Genomic DNA, 19,775 nt, shown 5'->3' with positions numbered 1-19,775 from the left:
ACCTTCAGCGCGTGGGCGGGGCGGACGCAGGTCTCCAGCCAGAGGGCGCCACACCCACCCCGCGCAGACGCCCCGAGGGCGGTCCAGGGGCTTCCCGACCTTTCCCGACCGGAGTCGGGGGCTCAGTCTGCGTGTAAGAAAAGTCTCTCTTCCACTACTCCCCAACCACAGTTTGCTTCTCCGCCAGTTTCTTCTGGGCCGTCGCTGCCCAGTCATCCCTAGCTTCACAATCCCTGCCCACTCCGGCCCCCCAGGAGGCCCCCCACCCGGCGGTAACTCCGGGGAGCCCCTCCCCGCTGGGGCCGGGACTCCTGAGGACTGGCATCTGCGCTAGGGGGCCAGATGGGCTTCTCCGCTTCCTGGGCACTCCGAGGGGAAGGCGGGGTGTGGCGGGGGGAGGCTGAGGGCAGGGTGGGAGCCCGGAGAGCGGAGCGGGTGCGGGCTCGGGAAGGGCGCCGGGTCAGCGGGGGAGGGGAGGAGAGGAGGCCACACAGGGGCTTTCGGTTTCCTGGGGTCTGATTGGAGGTTGGCCCGATGAGTCGGAGCTGGGGGCGCGCCCATCTCCGCTGGCTCCGGCGAGAGCCGCCGGCTCGGCCCCTCCCCGGAGCCGCTTTGTCCCGGCTGACGGCGGCCGAGGTTGCGGGGAGGAGCGGGCGGGAGGCCGAGAGCCGGGGACGCACGGACCTCGAGACCGGGAGGCGGGGCGCGCCGCGCACGGCCCCACGCCCAGGCCCGCGGGCCCCGCGCCCGCCCCCACGCGCTCGCACCGGCGGGCAGGTGAGCAGACAGCGCCGCGCCCGCACTCTCCGGCCCCGCGGACGCCCGAGCCGCCGCCTCAGCCTCTGCCGGCGCATCGCGGACGCCCAGCAGGTCGGTTATGTAACCGCGCTGGCCCGCTCGCCCCTGCGCCCTGTCCTGTCGGGGCTGCGCGCTGCGCCCCGGCCGTGCGGGAGGACGCGGCAGGGGGCGGGCGAGCGCGGCGGGGCTCTGGGGCCGGGCAGGGGGAGGCAGCGGCGGAGGGGCGGGGGGTGGTCTGCTCCAGCTGTCAGCCCCCGCGGCCGCCTCGGGGGTGGGGATGGGGGGCAGAGGTCTGCCTTGACCCCCCTCTAGAGGGCGCGGGTCTCAGAGAGCCCCTGCCCCATTCCTAGTGGCCCAAGAGTTCGCCTTTCCAGTAGCAGCAGGTGCATAAGTAGAACAGCGAGGATGACGCCTGTGGCCCCCGGGACTGAGGTTTGGAGAGAGGGAAAGGGCGGGTGGACTACACTCTGAGAAAAAAGGAAGAAAACGGAGAAACTCCTTTCCCGGTGCTTACAAAGAAGTGCCGGGGACGAGGAAGGTACTTTGAGGCGCAGCGCGCTGGGAATTGTCCTGCCTGGGATTAGCGGGCATGGGTCATCTAAAAATAACTTCAAGTTTGAAAAGTGAAATAGAAGGGGTGTGCCGAGTTTGTCTGCCTGTGGGATGCTTCGCTCTAGAAGTCACCAGAGGGAACAGGCAAATCCCGGCCGCCTGGCCTCACTGGTTTCCAGGGTGTCTCGGTTTGACTTTTAGTTAATGATTTATTCTCCAAGGCACTGTCTTTTTCTTATCCCAGAATGAATTATAGCGGAGTGCATGTTTTCAAGTGTTCAATGGACATCTAATTTAGAGTTCGCTGCCCGAGCTTTTTTTTTTTTTTTTAGTAAAAACAAAAGTTTCTGGGCTCCCTTTAACATACAGTCCCACAAATGAAGGTGAAAAAAATGCTACAACGTTCCAGTCCATACTTCTTCCTTACTTCAGCTAGAATCCCACTTAACCTGGCACACAGAGGGTAGGCTTTAGAAAAAGTAGGACATTTTAAAAAATGCCACTCAACTTTATCACATATTACATCAACATCAAAACACAGGGCAAATATATCACAAGTACAGGGCAACACTTGCTAACTGGCCCCCTCCATTCTGGGGAAACAGTGAAGTCAGAAAATCTCAGAAGCTGGAAAGGATCAATAAGCAGGTCAGCACTGTGGAACAAGGCAGGGGAGTGAGCATTTGGCTGCTTTTCAGTCTAGCCATTGATTTTCTTTAGCCTTAGTGCTATTATCTTAAGTACAATCAGTCATTGCATTGAATTAGTCTACAATGTGAGTTGCACTTTGCTTTCAAATCCACTGCAAATCAAATCAGCATTTATTGAGCACCTACTACCCGAGTCCAGTCCACAGAATTTTGTGAGGGGAAAAGTGTCCTCAAATAAAGCTGCAGGATTGCAGGAGCTTTCAGAATGTCTGGTGTGTGCAGGCCCTGCAGAACCCAACTAAATCTGGGAGGATGTGGTGCTCTCTCTCCATTGATGAACATTTAAGAAGCCTAAGTGGGAACTTGAGAGATTTGCCATTTGCAAGTTCGTATCACACTCTTTTGAAAAGTACTTACATAATCGTTTGCAGTTAGTTATATATATTACAGAAATGAGCTTTAATTGAGATCAGCTTTGATAGTCACTGAGGTCTCATTTTTTTTTTTTTATTCCTTTTACTTTGGGTACCATCCACTTGGTTTATTCAACAATTCTTTGTCACGCATGTACTGTGTGTTATGTAGGGCCTGTGACAGTGGATAAAAGAAGGAGGCCCATGCCTTTCAGGAATCAATCTAGCAGAAAAGAAGGATAAGAAAATGAGTGATAGTGATCAGTGTGGTGAATGGTTAGTGGAGATAGGAACAAGTTCATTGGAAGCCCAGAGAAGAAGGGTGGAGGGAATCTGAAAGAGCTTGCAGAAAAGTTCATGTTTGGGCTACATTCCAGTAGACAATTGCAATTTTCTAGAGAAGGGGCTAGGTAGGTGTTCCACATGGGAGTAAAGTTTGTGTTGAAAGAACATCTGGGTGCTCTGAAGTGAGGGGGTGGCAGGAGAGTTGTGGGGGGATGTTTCAATGAGCCTGGGATATGAATATACTCTGCTGAAGAGGAGAAATTATACAGCCTTTATGAGAGAAATGATTTGATCTAATTTGCATTTTTTTTAAAGATTTTATTTATTTATTTGAGAGAGAGAATGAGACAGAGAGCATGAGAGAGGGGAGGGCCAGAGGGAGAAGCAGACTCCCTGCGGACTTGATGCCGGGACTCCAGGATCATGACCTGAGCCGAAGGCAGTCACCCAACCAACTGAGCCACCCAGGCGCCCCTAATTTGCATTTTGCACAAGTGACTTTGGAGGTGATAAGTAGGTGGTGTTGCAAAAGGGGAAGGAGCTGAGATTTTAGACCACTGGAGTGATCCAAGCAAAAATAAATAAATAGATAAAATTAGTTGTGCCTGAACCAGGTAGAATAGAGAAAGAGAAGAGAGATCCTCAGAGAGCCATTTCGGAGGGAAAATCAGAGGCACTAGGTCACCAAGTGGGTAAGTGTGTGTAAGGAGTTGATGTCTAGATGGATGGTCAGATTTTTAACTGAGTTAGGAATTAAGTGAGAAAGATTAGGTTTGAGAAAGATGGGGAATTTTAACTGAAATCGTTTCCTCTAAGATCAGGAACAAAACAAGGATGCTCACTCTTGCCACATAGTTCTGGAAGTCTTAAATACAGAGCAATTAGGCCAGAAAAGTAAATAAATTGAAAGGCACCAAATAAGCAAGGAAGAAGTAAAACTCTCTATTTGCGGGGTGCCTGGGTGGCTCAGTTGGTTAGGCGGCTGCCTTCGGCTCAGGTCATGATCCTGGAGTCCCTGGATCGAGTCCCACGTTGGGCTCCCTGCTCGGCGGGGAGTCTGCTTCTCCCTCTGACCCTGCCCCCTCTCATGCTCTCTCTCTATCTCATTCTCTCTTAAATAAATAAATAAAATCTTTAAAAAACAAACAAACAAAAAAAACCTCTCTATTTGCAGATGACATATATATATATATAAAACTCTAAAGACTTCACTAAAAAACTGTTAGAACTAATAAACAAATTCAGTAAAGTTGCAGAATATAAAATCAATATACAAAAATAAGTTGCATTTCTTTTTTTTTTATTTTTTTTTAAAGATTTTATTTATTTATTTGAAGAGAGAGACACAGCGAGAGAGGGAACACAAGCAGGGGGAGTGGCAGAGAGAGACGCAGGCTTCCCGCCAAGCAGGGAGCCCAATGTGGGGCTCGATCCCAGGACCCTGGGATCACGACCTCAGCCAAAGGCAGACACTTAACGACTGAGCCACCCAGGCGCCCCTAAGTTGCATTTCTATACACTAATAATGAACTATCAGAAAGGGAAAGTAAAGAAACAATCCCATTTATAATTAAATCAACAAGAATAAAATACTAGGAATAAATTTGTCCAAGGAGGTGAAAGACTTGTACACTGAAAACTATGACATTGATGAAAGAAATTGAAGAAGGCACAAATAAATGGAGAGATACTCCATGCTCATGGGTTGGAAGAATTACTATTGTTAGAATGTCCATACCACTCAAAGCAATCTACAGATTCAGTGCAATCCCTATCAAAATACCAATGGCTTTTTCACAGAAATAGAACAAACAATCCTAAAATTTGTATGGAACCACAAAGACCCCAAACAGTCAAAACAATCTCAAGAAAGAAGAACAAGCAGGAGGCATCACACTTTCTGATTTTAAACTATGTTACAAAATTATGGTAACCAAAACAACATGGCATAAAAACAAATACATAAATCAGTGGAACAGAATAGAGATCTCCAAAATAAACCCACAAATATATGGTTAATTATTTTATGACAAGGGAGCCAAGAATATACAATGAGGAAAGGATAGTTTCTTCAATAATGGTGTTAGGAAAACTGGACAGCCATATGCAAAAGAATAAAGCTGGACCACTGTCTTATACCATACACAAAAATTAATTCAAAATGGATGAAAGTCTTGAATGTAAGATTTGAAGCCATGAAATTTCTATAAGAGAACATGGGGGGTAATGCCCTTTACGTTGGTCTTGGCAATGATTTCTTGGATTTGTCAACAAAAGCAGTGAAAACAAAAGCAAAAATAAATGGGACTACATCAAACTTCTTCAAAACAAAGAAAACCATTAACAAAATGAAAAGGCAACCCATGGAGTAGGATAAACTATTTGTAAATCATTTATCTGAAAAGGGTTACTATCCAAAGTATATAAAGAACACATATAACTCAATAGCAAAAAAAAAACCCTAAACAATCCAATTAAAAAATGGACAGAGGATCTGAATACACACATTTTTTTTTTCAAAGAACACAGGCACATGGCCAATAAGTACGTAGAGAAGTGCTCAACATGACTAACCATCAGGGAAGTGGAAATCAAAACCACAATGAGGTATCACCTGACACCTATTAGAATGACTATTACCAAAACAAAACAAAAAACAAAACAAAAAAACAAAAGGTAAGTGTTATCAGGTGTGTGGGAAAAAGGGAATCCCTGTGCACTGTTGGTGGGAATATAAATTGGTGTGGCCATTATGGAGAACAGCATGGAAGTTCCTAAATGAATTAAAAGTAGAACTATTACATGATCCAGCAACCCCACTTTTGGAAATTTATCAGGAGGAAACAAAATCACTATCTTGAGAAAATATCTGCACCGCGTGTTCACTGCAGCATTATTTACAATAGCCAAGAGATGGAAGCAACCCCAGTGTCCACAGATGAATGAATGGATATATATAGAATAGAATAGAATAGAATAGAATAGAATAGAATAGAATATTAATCAGCCATAAGAAGAAGAAAATCCTGTCATTTGCAACAACATGGATGGACCTTGAGGGCATTTTACTAAATGAATAAGTCAGACAGAGAAAGATAAGTACTGCATGATCTCATTTATATGTGGAATTTAAAGAAACCAAGCTCATAGATACAGGGAAGAGATTTGTGGTTGCCAGAGAGTGGGGGATGGGAGGTGGACAAAATGGGAGAAGGGGGTCAAAAGGTACAAACTTCCAGTTATAAATAAGCCCTGGGGATGTAATATATAGCATGGTGATTATAGTTAATAATCCTGTACTGTATATTTGAAAGTTGCCTAGAGAGTAGATCTTAAAAGTTGTCATCATAAGGAAAAAAAAGTGTAACTATGTGAGGTGCTGGATGTTTACTGAACTTACTGTGGCAGTCACTTTGCAATATATACAAACACCAAATCATTATGATATACACCTAAAATAAATATAATATTATATATTATATATCAATAAAACTGAGGGAAAGGGGAAGTTAATGAGAAAGTAGGTTTGAGAAAGATGGGGAATTTTGACTTTCAACATCAAATGAAAATGCTCCGTAGGCAATTTTATTTGCAAAGGTAATTTCTTTATTTCTGGTGCTAACCTTCTACTCATCTCACCTTCATTCCTGAGACTGTTAGGCCTGCCTTTAGAGAAGATGGAGATGAATTTGATAGCAGAAAGTTGTTTCTACCTACTTCCCCAAAGGTGAAAGTATGAGCTGTCAATTATCTGAACTAGACTAGTAGTAACAGTAAAAATAATTTTAATGATAATAATAATATAACATTCATTCATTGTTTATGCTGAGCACAAAGAAGTTAGAGCTCCATGAATTATCACATTTGACCCACACAATAACCGAATGAGGCAGACGCTATTGTTATTTTCATAATTGATAAGAGACCCAAGGCAAAGAGAGAGTACCTTATCTAGGCCACACAATAAGAGGCCTGACCAGCACTCTGAATCACCAGTGTGAATTAATACCATTGGAATAAGTCCTATGAGTCTGGAATGTGTTTTTTACCCTATGTTTGAATATTTGTGGCTAATGCTGTAAAAGAGAACAGCCCTGAGTCAGGAGGCCTGGCTCGCGTCTGGGCTCTACACCTGATTTGTTGTGTGACCTCTGCCAAATTACAGCCCTTCTTAGGCGTTAGTTGTTTTAAATCTGTACATTAATGGGAGAAGAGCTTGACTAGATGATCTCTAGAGTCTTGACATTTTGAAGTCCTGCCACCATGTCTCAAATTGTACATTAGAGCCACTGATTTAGGTTAAAATCATGCCTGCCTGGTAACTTTTAGTTTATTCTTTTTTTAATTTTTTTTGAGAGAGAGAGAGAGGGAGAGAGTACGAGGGGGGAAGACGTGGATGGAGAGGGAATCTTAAGCACATTCCACACTCAGCGTAGACCCCGTCAAGGGGCTCAATCTCACCACCCTGAGATCACGACCTGAGCTGAAATCCAGAGTCAGATGCCCAACTGACTAAGCCACCCAGGTGCCTGCTCACTTTTAGGACAGGAATATGACTACTACTCCTGTTACCACTACCTCTTCTTTTTCTTCTCCTCCTTCTTAACAGTATAGTGATTCAGTGGTTCTATACATGACATGGTTCTATACAGTGCTCATGGATAAGTGTACTCTTAATCCCCTTTATCTATTTCACCCATCCCCCCACCCCCCACCCCTCTGGCAACCATGTTTGTTCTCTATATTTAAGAGTCTGATTTTTGTCTTTTTGTTTGTTTTGTTTCTTCTTAAATTCCACACAGGAGTGAAATCATATGGTATTTCTCTTTCTCTGACTGACATATTTCACTTAGCATAATACCCTTTAGATGCATCCACGTTGTTGCAAATGGCACGATCTCATTTTTTTTTTTTTTTTATGGCGGAGTAATACTCCATTGTATATATATACCACCTCTTCTTTATCATTTCATCTATGGATGGACACTTGGGCTGCTTCCCTATCTTGGCTATTGTCAATAATGCTGCAGTAAACATAGGGGTGCATATATCTTTTTGAATTAGTGTTTTTGTTTTCTTTGGGTAAATACCCAGTAGTGGAATTCCTGAATCATATGATTCTATTTTTAATGTTTTGAGGAACCTCCATACCAATTTCCACCAACAGTGCCGGGCATGGAGCCTGCTTGAGGCTCTCTCCCTTTCTCTTTGCCCCAACCCCGCTTGCACCCCCCCCAAATAAATAAATCAATCTTACAAAATTTAAAAAATGAAGAAGACTAACTCAAATGATGGCCTGTCCTTAACTGTGTGATGTGAACTAGTCTATAGTGCAGGTACTAACTAACACAGGGGTGTCTGATGTTGGGGGAGCCCAGTTCAGTGAGGGGAAACCTGAATGAGCACCTATGTGGAAGACCGTTCCATAGTCACTGATCAGTTTCTTTATCTTAGATGGGTCACTCAACTTCTATGGGACTTAGTTTCCTCATCTCTGAATAATTAGGGTGATTCATGTACATGTTGCATGGCTGCAGTAAGGAGTGACAAAGATAACAAAGTAGGCACTGCCTACCCGAGTGCCTCGTTGGAGGGGCTCAGCCAATGGGAGTCCTAACCCCTTATTCCCAGCAGAACAGACAAAAGGAGGTAGAGCGTTTCTTAAGAAAGCCTTCTTCTACTTCATAGTTTGGCTCAGGGCCACCCCTTAACGAGCATCATTTCTCTTAGAAAGTAGTAGATATTGAGAATATAAAAACACATGGCATGTTAAAAACCTTCCAAGATGTGAATCTCAAAGTATCCATTAGTAGATACAAAGAAGGACTTGACCAGACCGGGCCAGGAGGAGGCTGACCAGGCTGTAGAAGTGGGTCCTGCTGGTGAAGAGGGGGTGGAGAACAAGAGTTACAGACAAGAGGTAACTGCCGGAGGGGTGTTTTAGTATAAACAGAGAAGGCTGAAAGTCATGGTGAAATCATACAAGGGAATGCTATGCAGATACTGAAAACAGTGTTCACAAAGATTGTTGACTTTACATGAAAAGTAAATTCTTCCATGTAAAGAAGCTTCAACGTTCCATAACACAAAGTTTTAGGCTCTCCTTTTGTCATATCATAAATAGGCCAAGATTACCATTAAAGAAATAGTATGCCTAGGGTTGGCAATCCTGGATCCCATTATTATGGGATTATTACTATGGCATCAAATAAATGTCGACAGAGTTTTCTTATTAACTTCCTACTCTGTGTTTGTGTGCATGTTGCCTTTGCCTTTAACATGTTCCCTGTCCTTGTGTTGTCAGCCGCCAGGTGTCACATGTTGTAAGTTAATTAATCGAGTTGAAGCTTTTTTTAAGAAGCAGCCTTGAACTCAACCAAAGCTGTTTTTCAAGTCTCTTAAAGTGTACCATCATGAATGGTACTTTCTGGAAGCTAGAGAAAAGTTTCCAAAAATAGCTCAAACTTCCTGAAGTTCAGAATGCCCACAGAAAAGACTTTCTATTATTAGTATGGAAAAGGGACTTATTTTCATATCTGATTTCCCCCTACACAACTCACTTTGACACGGGGATGAAACTTGGGTTTCCTACGCTTTGGAATGTGTGCATAAGAAGATAGCGTCACAGTTAACAGTTGCTGTTGGAACAAAGAATTGTATGATTTGAGAGCTATATCCTAGTTTTTATTCCAGTTGCCTTAGCTCTTTGTGGGAATAGCTGCTTTGTTGTTACATGCACTTGAGATAGGCCTCCTACAAAATATTACAAGTTCTTTGAGGGCACGAGCCATGCCCTAATACTCCTCTTACGGTGATGGGGACAAAGTAGAAAAAGCATGGACTTGGCATGAAAAGGCCTGCATTCTCATCCTGGTGCTGTCACTTCCCAGCTATGTAACCTTGAGCTTTTCATTGACCTAACAGTTATAGGAGCTGGTATTTGTTGAATGCTGCCCTTGTTCCAGACCCTGTGCTCAGCACCCTGCATATGTTATCTCATTTAATCCTTACAACAACTCCACCATGCGGGTGTTATCATCACTATTTACAGATGGGCGCACCCTGAGGATGGGGGGCGGGGGGAGCAAGCCACTCAGAGCCCATTCGCTGGATCGCCGTTTCCTTAGCTGTACAAAATTAGGAAAAGAATACTTGATCTTCCCACCTTACAGAATCATGAGGATGAAATGCTGTGAGTCTGTGAATGTGCACTGAAAAATGCAAAGCCCTGCATGGATGCTAAGGATGATTGCCACGGTGGGGACCTCCCAAGAGATCAGTTATAGTTGGGCCTGGGGTAGTTGGGGAGGGAGGGCCACTGTGTATAAAATGCTTTTATAGAATGCATTACGCAACCTGTATTTCCTGGCCCTGTTTATTGGTTAGTTTGTTTGTGATGCCTGTTTTTTTCAAGGGTAACTTGTCTGTACTAAGACTTGACCAGACTGGGCCAGGAGGAGGCTGACCAGGCTGTAGAAGTGGGTCCTGCTGGTGAAGGGGGGGTGGAGAACAAGATTTACAGACAAGAGGTAACTGCCAGAGGGGTGTTTTAGTATAAACAGAGAAGGCTGAAAGTCAAAGCCGAGGTCGAGAAAGGCATAGACCTGATGTGGAGTATAAGAAATCATCACCAGAGCTTAAGTGCGAGAGACAGGTGGAACATGGAATCTGCTCAGGAAGGCTAGAAATATTCCCCCAGTGTCTGCTGAGGTCTGTCTCCTTGGCAGGAAGACTAGAGACCCTCTGGCCTGATTTTTTAATGGTTTCTTTTTCTTGGACATAGGTGCTTTCTATAAAATTAAAACAGAAGAGTATAAAAAGAGAAAATTAAAATCACATGTATTACTATGAGCAAATGATAATTACTACTAACATTTTGTTGTATGTCCTTTCAGGCTTTTTATATGCATTCCCAACGTAGAATTGGGATTGTACTGTGTATAGAATTTTGCATTCTGTGCATTTCACCAAATGTTTTAAATAACTTTTCATGTAAAGTCGACAATCTTTGTGAACATTGTTTTCAGTATCTCCATAGCATTCCCTTGTATGATTTTACCAAATTCATTTACCTTCCCCCCATTGTTGAGCATTTAGATGATTCCCAATTAACCAAATTATCAAATTACTTTAACTCAAATAGATGGACCTTCTTAAGGCTTTCTCTGCATGTTGACTTTGCATTTAATTGTTGTTCCAGGAGGTTGTAGCAGTTAACAGTCCCACAAGCAGTGCGTTAAAATGTAGGTCTCACCTCTGTCCTGCTTACAGGCACTTTTTTGGTGGAAGTGAGGGATGGTTGGTATTAGTGCTTTCCAGAGATAACCTTTACTCTGGAAATGTGCCTGCTTAACAATTACTTCAGGGAGGTTGGGCTTTTTTTGTGGGAGTTGAGAATGTGTGGGTGGAGGGATCTGGTAGATTTTACATGCATGAGGGTTTGTAGGAGAGTTGACGATAGTGGATTCACTTTTCTCCCTGTGGTTCTTTTATCAGGGGCTTGGCATATGATGCTCTGGGCCGTGTGGGGCCAGAACCCTGGCAACTGTCATTGCAGCCTTTTGAGTTACTAAAGCTGACTTAAATGAAGTAGAATAAGCAACCTCTGCTTAAGGGAGAACTGGTTCAGTTTGCCTTTAAATCCTGAAAAATAGGCACAGCAGGTTTGCATCCTTATTTACTTGAGTTGGGTTTGACTGGTTCCCTTTCACTGTTGGCAGGGCCTTTGGGGCAAGCTTCAGACAAGCATGTCTTTTTCACCTTCCAGGAAATGGAACACGATGCAGAGTAAACTATTTTGTATAAATAACTAGGTTTTCCATTGGAATCTTCTTGAAATCACTTAAATGGTTATCATTCTAGAATTTTAACTTGGTGATTTATCAGATTAGTCTTTCACCAAAAGTCTCTGCATTCACTATTAGGCTATCATCAACCATGTTGGCTATATTGACCAATTTATTGAGATAAACAGCCAATTTGTATCATTTTCCCCCATGAAATTTTCTGCAAGACAGGCTAAATGCATATAATTTGTTTTTTATTTTGACTTCTGTAGCCATTAAAGATAAAAGTCTAGTATTGGGGTCTCACCAGGACAAATCAAAGTCCAATTTATATGTATCTCTTGAGGTTTAATAATTTGTCCAGAAAGAAATTATTTATTTGATTATAGGTATCATATGAATTTGGAAATAGAGGATGGTAAATTCAGATAAATTAATGGTAGTTCAGGCAAAAATTTGTATGCTCAAGAGCAAAGTCCCAGCTTTGACAAGACAAGTGAAAGCAAAGTATTAATTCATGAATGTTAATTTTTTCCTGCTGTGTTGCATTAATGATATTCATTTGATCTTTTATGATGTATGGACAGCCATTTATAAAAAGATTAAATTTTGGTCAGCCAAGATATTCAGCAACTGATCTATCGTAAATGTGTTTATTTGGTATCCTTTATTTTCTTATTTTTCTGTCTCTTGGTGATTTCTGTGCCACACACAGCTGTTGTTTAGCATTAAACCTCAAAATTTGACAAGGTGACATTTGGGTGAAGCTCTGTATTGAAATACTTGCTCGGTCAGATATTCAAGGCGTACCTTCTGACCTTGCGTCTAAGTGCCACAGTTCATGGAGACCCCAAGGGGATTCTTGGCTCACATCTTGGATGTTGGTTTGGGTTCTGCCTCCTGGGATATCATGGGTGGGGAGAGGGGATTCCTCATTCTGGTCTGCAACTACACTAGGAGGGCTGGTGTCCTTCTGGAGGGCCAGGGAGGTTGGCACGGCCCCCCCACCTGTGTGTGGACTGATTTGGAAAGGTTGTCTCCTGGTAGAGGTGAGATAAATGGTAAACCTGGACAGCTCGCCTTGCCTCCCCTAGATGCAAGTTACTCTGATTCAAGACTTCCTTCAGGCTGTGTGAAAACTGTTCAGACCATTAAACCAGAAACTGAGGACATTAAGAAATTTAGCCTGGCTCTACATAGGCTCAATTGTATATTAGTGACATTATTAATAGCTTACATGGGACATGGGACAGTCCACAGTGGTCCTGTGGGAAAACCCAGATGTGTGGTTTTGCCTGTGTGGTGCTCTGCTTTTTTCATGCTGCTTTTTATTAATCTAAGCAGCTCCCAGGAGGCTGCAAGGCAGGTGCTGTAGGGATGACCCTGTTATTCCTGAAATGGCCTTCAGCGTCTCCGAATGTGGAAATCTTCAAATGTAGTGGCTCCTCATGAGGCTTCTAGTTTTATTCTTTAAAATTGCTTTTTAAAAATCTTACATTTAAGTAGGACTCTACTTTTTGCAAAAGCTCTTGTCTTGGTGAGAAGGCCCAGTTGTATACCAGGCCTTCAGTGTTTCTTCTCACCTTGAATAGAACCCCTTCCTCACAGGACGCCTGGCTGGTTCAGTTGTTAAGCGGCTGCCTTTGGCTCAGGTCATGATCCCGGGGTCCTGGGATCGAGCACCGCATCGGGCTCCTCGCTAAGTGGGGAGTCTGCTTCTCCCTCTGCCTGCCACTCCCCCTGCTTGTGTGTGCTCTCTCTGACAAATAAATAAATAAATAAAATCTTAAAAAAAGAGAGAGAGCGAGAAAAGAACCTCTTCCTCTTAGCCCAGCTGTCACGATACTCTCACAGCCCTACCTGGCTATTGTCTTACAACTCAAGCCAAGGTGTGATACTATGAGAAGGTTATTTTATCTGAACAAAATCAGAAGTAGGTTAATGGATATTCATGAAAACCAATCCTAGGTATTTTTATGACAGTGTAAATTTCAAGGACATATCATTAAGGAAAGAAGATCCAAAGAATAATAAAGATTAGAGACATTCACTAACTGGTGTTTGGGGGCTGTTCCCAGTGTTTCTGCCAGCCTGATGTGGTGGATTTCCCAAGAGATCCCAGTAGCACCCATTCTGCCCCACCTCCCATCGACCATGAGCTCTCTTTGAGTTATTCTATTTCTAGAAGGCTGATTCTAGATCATGACAGAGTCCTCCCTCTGACTTTGTTCAGAGACTTTCCTTTTAGAATCTGTCACCCCCATTTTTCTTCTCAGGGCCCCTCATCTCAGTGATCCTAGGCTTTGAAAAGCTAAAATAATACTTCTTCCTTCCAAAAGACTGGATAAACAAGTAAAGTTACAGATAATCTTCTTCCTGCAAAAAAAAAAAAAAAAAGTGATGTTCTGACAGTAGAATATAAACACTTAGCTAAAGGATATTTTTTTAAAAGATTTTATTTATTTGAGAGAGAATGAGAGAGAGAGAGAGAGCATGAGGTGTGGGGGGGAAGGGTCAGAGAGAGAAGCAGACTCCCTGCTGAGCAGGGAGCCTGATGCAGGACTTGATCCCGGGACTCCAGGATCATGACCTGAGCCGAAGGCAGCCGCTTAACCAACTGAGCCACCCAGGTGCCCTTAAAGGATATTTTTTTTAATGTAAAAAAAGGAGAAACTTATAGTCATTTGAGATCATCTCAATTTAAGAACATCTAGTAGAAATGGGTCATTATCTAGTTTGGCGACAGATCCTCCCTGAGACAGTTATTTTCCTTGCCAGATGTTTTTTTATTCAGTTTTAATTATTCTTTTTTGATCAGGCCAGTCCTTTTAGTGATTTTCCAAAATTATGTCTCTTTTTTGCTTTTGGTTTCCTACTATTGAGATATTTGGTTTTTTTTTTTAAGATTTTATTTATTTGAGAGAGAGAGAGAAAGAGGGAGAGAGGGAATGAGCAGTGGGGAGGGGCAGAGGGAGAGGGAGAAGCAGACTCCCCGCTGAGCAGGGAGCCCAACCCTGGGCTGGACCCCGGGGTCATGACCGGAGCAGAAGGCAGACAGTTAACCTACTGAGCCACCCAGGTGCCCCTTAAGATACTTGTATGCAGTCTTTATAGTATCCTGCTCATTGCTTAAGCCATTCATATACCTCTTTTCTTATCCTAGGATTGGTGGTGGCTTATTTTTAATATACGAATACCATTATGAGGTTATTCCTTGTATGTTGCAGAGCTTCTGTCAGTCTTGTCTGCTGTCAATCATGTCAATGTGAACACTGCCAAATATGCACATTCCTTTCCTAATTACAAATTGACTTTTTTATGGCTACTTATCAGTGAACCCCAGGAGACCAATAATAATCATTGAGACAGGGCTGCTAGAGACCAGATATTATTTGTGCAGTTTCCTATTCTAATAAATAATGAACCACTAAGTTGTTTATCAATAAATCAAAAGTCCTTATAATAAATAAACTAAGAAGCAGTTGCATACAATTTGCGGATATAGAATATTATAGAAAGGCTACACATAGTAATAATTAGGATAAGAACCGTTTTACTAATGAGAACTAATTTAGAGCACATTGCAAACGGTATAAAATTATAGGTGGACATTCTCCTGTTTCTGCTTCTTAAAATTCTGGTCTTCCTTCAAGTTCCCTCTTTTCTAGATTTCCCCAAGCCCTGAGCCCTCTAAAGAGCCACTCTTTTTTTTTTTTTTTTTTTGAACCTGTATTTATGGCACATACATGGGCTAATCTTTATATCTCATTCACTCATTCATTCATTCACTCACACCTATTATACATCAGGTCTGTGTTAGCCACTGGGGTATGAAAGCCAGTAGGGCGGAGTCCTTGTCTTTAGTGAGGTTAGGGTCCAGTAGATTTGAAGCTTACTTGTTTGCCTACACCTCCTCTGGACACTAAGTGCCCTGAGGGTGAGCTGCCTCTCCTCCTTGGTGCTGTGACCCCCACTGTACTCCTCACCACCGCCGCCCTTCGGGGGCACTCAGTCAGTGGTAAAATGAACTGGTCATTAAATCCAGCCTAAATAATTCGGAAGCACAAGAATAATGATCCCACCACCTTCCAGTATCTTGAAAGCCTTTGTTCTCCTCACATAATTGCTAACTGTAAAAATAAGGAACTCCAAAGATAAGTGTGTCTGCTTTTACTTGGTGTGTCAAAAGGCCTCGTCTCAGAAAGGGGTCTGCTGTCGCATCCCTCTTCCATTCCGCAGCCCAGGGATGGCCCGTGGGGTGTCTGGACCTCCCGCAGGCAGACGTCCTAAAGGCTTCTGTCTCAAACTCAAATTATTTTGAAATGCTTCTGTTGTGGTAAGACAGTGTGTTTTCCCCCCCTCCCCTTTTTTTTTTGGTGAGGCTGGGATGTGTGACTAAACAGAAATAATTGTGGCTATTGAGTCCCTGTTAAGCAGCAGGCATCGGGCTAAGCACTTTCCACATGTTACCACACATGTCGTCTCTTCACAGCCCGCTGAGCTAGGCTCTATTTTTATCCCTGTTCATTTAGATGCGGGGACTGAGGCTGGGGGAAGTGGAGTACCTTGCCTAAGGCTTGCAGGTAAACACGAGGTGGCGCCAGGCTTCACCAGGGGCCCCTCGGCCTCTGCTGCCCATCACTCCCGGTCACAGTGAGGCCCGTGGAGGCATTCCTGGGCGAGGGGCATAGGACCGATGCATGGGGACATTTAAATTTTGAGGGCTTTTTTACCTCACTGATAATCCAAAAGGATATTAGCCTATTCTGGGTCATCCAGATGACCATCTATTAATGAATAATGGTGCCATGTGATTTTGGTGCCTGAATGTATGTTTTTATGTCCAGTCATGTTGGTGCAAATACTACTTTCGTTGCCATGGGCTTATAGGAATGGACTGGTGGGCTTCTGTCATTTGCCACACGTGATGGCATGTGATGGTGTAGAGCACTAGTTAGTTTTGCAGGGAATGGCCTGTAAAATGAGGGAAGAGAGGCCTACTTCAAGGTGGGTGGTGAGAGCATTCAGAACTCCAGAACATCCATGTTGCTGTTCTTAGTATGAGTCACAGTGAGAGTGGAGGGTTATTTTAGCAAAACAGCATCACCTGAATATCACATCAATGTTGTTCATTTGAATTGGATTTTTTAAAAAAATTTTCCTTGTTAAGCATCTGCCTTGGGCTCAGGTCATGATCCCAGGGTCCTGGGTTCGAGCCCCGCATCTGGCTCCCTGCTTGGTGGGAAGCCTGCTTCTCCCTCTCCCACTCCCCCTGCCTGTGTTCCCTCTCTCGCTGTCTCTGTCTGTCAAATAAATAAAATCTTTAAAAAAAAGAAAATAAAAAAAATTTTCCTTTGTATTTGGTTAGAATATTTAGTTGGAGTGTGATGGTTTCAGAGGAATTGAAACCTAAGAACTTAGTTTTCTGTTTGGACATATTTAAATATTGTCACAATAAGAATGGTTTAAGTCAAAATTGGGACAGAGGCAGTATATATTTCTTTTCCTAAAAAAAAGCGGTCTGTACATTTTTCAGATCTGAGCAAACTGAATTCCTCTGCACTCCATGGTGAAAACTTCCAAAACAATGCTCCTCCACCCACCAAGGGTCTGGCCTTTAGGGGTGAGGCGTTGACATTTCCTTTCAACCTGTCAACCGTATCTGGGAAGGTTAAGGTCTGACCTTAGAAGAAATTCTCCCTTGCTGTGGTTCTCTGACCAGCCCTATTAATCGAGGTGCCGTTATATTCTTTGTTACTCTTTGTCCTGACTCCCATAACTGACAGTGGTGTGTGCCCATCACCCACGGTTTATGATCACTTGCTCAGCACCACCATGAAGATTTGTGAATGCCAGCTAAGAAGTAGTACCAGCCCCACGTAAGCAGAGGAGATAATGACAGTGTATTGAGATTTAAAAGGCTTGATTCAAAAGGTTTGAAAGGTCTTTCATTCTGTCCAAAATTACTACATCCGTTGCTTTTTTGGGTAAAGAAAAGGAAAGCCCTGTTAAATGCAGACACTCAGAGAGGAGGGAACATGGGACAGTGTGTTTATCCTTAGCTCTTTAGTATTGCTTCCGACGAATCCCTGGTAAGATTTTTGTAGCCCCGGAACAGACGCCAGCGAGTTGTGGTGCCGAGAAAGGAGAGGTCGGTTTTGCAGCATGTGGGCAAGCCGCGCGGCTTGTGGGCTGAGGTCTGCAAAGCTGGGAAATAAACCTGGCATGAGAGCAATTTGGAGAGCCTTTAGAAGAGAGGGCATTTTTGTTTGTTTGTTTCTGCATTCAATTTATTGGCCTTCTCTTGTGTAACATTTTAATAAGATTTCCCTACTTTAGTAAAATGTGTAGAAGAGCGTCAAACACCTTGAAGTGCCCAATTGGTATATGTGACTACTATTACCACCGTCTAGTACTGTCCTGACAGCCTGCGTGGTACAGAGAGAACGCCGTGAGGTGCAGAGCAGGGAAATCAGAAGAGCTGGGCTTTTGTCCTGGGTGGGCTGTGATTTCCCCACGAGAGATGGGGCCTTCCCTTACCCACTTGGGCCTCGGATTTCTAGTTTATACCATTAAGGGGTTGGACAAATTCACAACCAAAGTTCCTGCCAACTCTTTCTTTTTTTTTTTTTAAAGATTTATTTATTTGACAGAGAGAGAGACAGCGAGAGCAGGAACACAAGCAGGGGGAGTGGGAGAGGGAGAAGCAGGCTTCCCGCGGAGCAGGGAGCCCGATGCGGGGCTCGATCCCAGGACCCCGGGATCATGACCTGAGCCGAAGGCAGACGCTTAGCGACTGAGCCACCCAGGCGCCCCCCTGCCAACTCTTTCATCCTTTATATATTCTCGGGTCTTTGCAACAGATTATTATAGTGTCCTTAGAACCTGCATTTCATTAATGAGAATGGCCATCTGTTATTTTTTTTTTAAATGCTCACCTTGAAATGCAGGGCTCTTCTTAGGCAGGGGCTATGGAAATTCTTACTTTGGTCATCTCTAATGATAAAGGTATTCAGTAGCTTTCCAGGACGTCATTGGGAAGTGCTTGAACGAAAAGCTCAGCAAATATTTCCATGTGTTTAGAATTAGCCATTAAATGGTAGGAGCTGTGGCCATTCCTTTCTTCAACGTTATTTTTAACTGTACTGCCTTCTGCAAGGGTACTTTCATTGTAAAGATGGCAAGATGGATGGATCCTAAATCCCAGCCAAGTCTTCAAATGACCTTGGGGAGAAAAGGATAGCACTGATTTTGTAGGAATCATTAACTTTACCTTATTTTTATGCCTGGCATCTCTTTTCAGTAGATACTAGTTATACCACTAGTTAACACCTGTCTAGCTTTTATTATGTGCAAGGGGTTAAGACTTTTTTACCTGTAACATGACTTTGATCATTACAGTATCTCTGTCCATTTTGGACAGATGAAGAAATTGAGGCCCAAGGAAGTTAACTGACTCCCCCAAAGTCACACAGCTGATCAGTGGCTCGGCTGGGATTCAAAGCCAAGCAGCGGTGTTCCAGCATCTGTGGTTTTAACGCTATTTGACACTCGCTTTTATACAAAATTACACAAAATGGCATGGACTCAATTTTACTATTTTTATGAATTGAGCCTTAAAGAGCTCACCAGTAATTTTATCCTAAAAAGGATCAGAATCTTTGCCCCTGCATCCCCATTTTTGACTTTTTATGCTAGTAAGTAAGCTATTGGGCATCCGTAGAGTTCTTGCAACATTAGGTTCTAGAGTTGTAGAGGGGAGAAAGGAGGACTCTGTGGAAGGAGAGATGCTACTGAGCGCTAACTGTAGCCGAGGCTTTCATTTGCTTTCTTCCTGTTTACTACTTTCATGACTTCAGTGACACAGAGGCCTGCACCCATCACTCAATACAGATGTATTGAGTGCAGAACCAAGGTAAGGTAGGGAGCTCAAGCCAAAGGACCTGGCCGCCTCCAGGAACCTTACAACCTATGAGGGTTGCTTCCGTGTGTCATGACTCACCATTGTGTCTACTATGCGTGAGTGCCTTGCCTATTAGAAGCCCTCATGAAATATTATTGGAAAGTTTTGGATTGATTAGGTGACTGTTGATAGCATTGTAATTATGTTACTACGAGTATTCACTGTGTTGTTTTCTACCTAATCATCAAAAGAAATCTTTCATAAGCTTTATGGATCACTTATTTTAGTTGCATGCCATGTACATGGCCATGCATGAAATATATATATTTAATTTTTTTCTCATTATATTAAGATTCAGGAGATCTTCATTCTAGTCCCGATTCTGCTT

General features: G+C 43.4%; 1 protein-coding gene across 4 annotated transcripts in view; it reads left to right on the top strand.

Moving 5' to 3' along the window:
* The first annotated feature begins 612 nt into the window (after window positions 1–612).
* Window positions 613–19,775, top strand: part of RCAN2 (regulator of calcineurin 2) — a 266,517-nt gene continuing 247,354 nt past the window's right edge. Inside the window, exon 1 of one of the 4 annotated variants that reach the window (XM_064597680.1) lies at window positions 613–777. The gene's annotated coding sequence lies outside the window, so the exon portion shown is untranslated. Of the gene's footprint in view, window positions 871–1,157; window positions 1,337–19,775 lie in introns of those variants that run through there. The other 3 variants (XM_064597678.1, XM_064597682.1, XM_064597679.1) reach the window with 3 other exon arrangements.

The sequence above is a fragment of the Mirounga angustirostris genome, unplaced genomic scaffold (genome assembly GCF_029215605.1).
Source record: "Mirounga angustirostris isolate CCGP_5_RB_7025 unplaced genomic scaffold, mMirAng1.0.hap1 SCAF_8, whole genome shotgun sequence".
Classification (NCBI taxonomy): domain Eukaryota; kingdom Metazoa; phylum Chordata; class Mammalia; order Carnivora; family Phocidae; genus Mirounga; species Mirounga angustirostris.
This window is presented reverse-complemented; position numbering and strand designations above follow the sequence as displayed.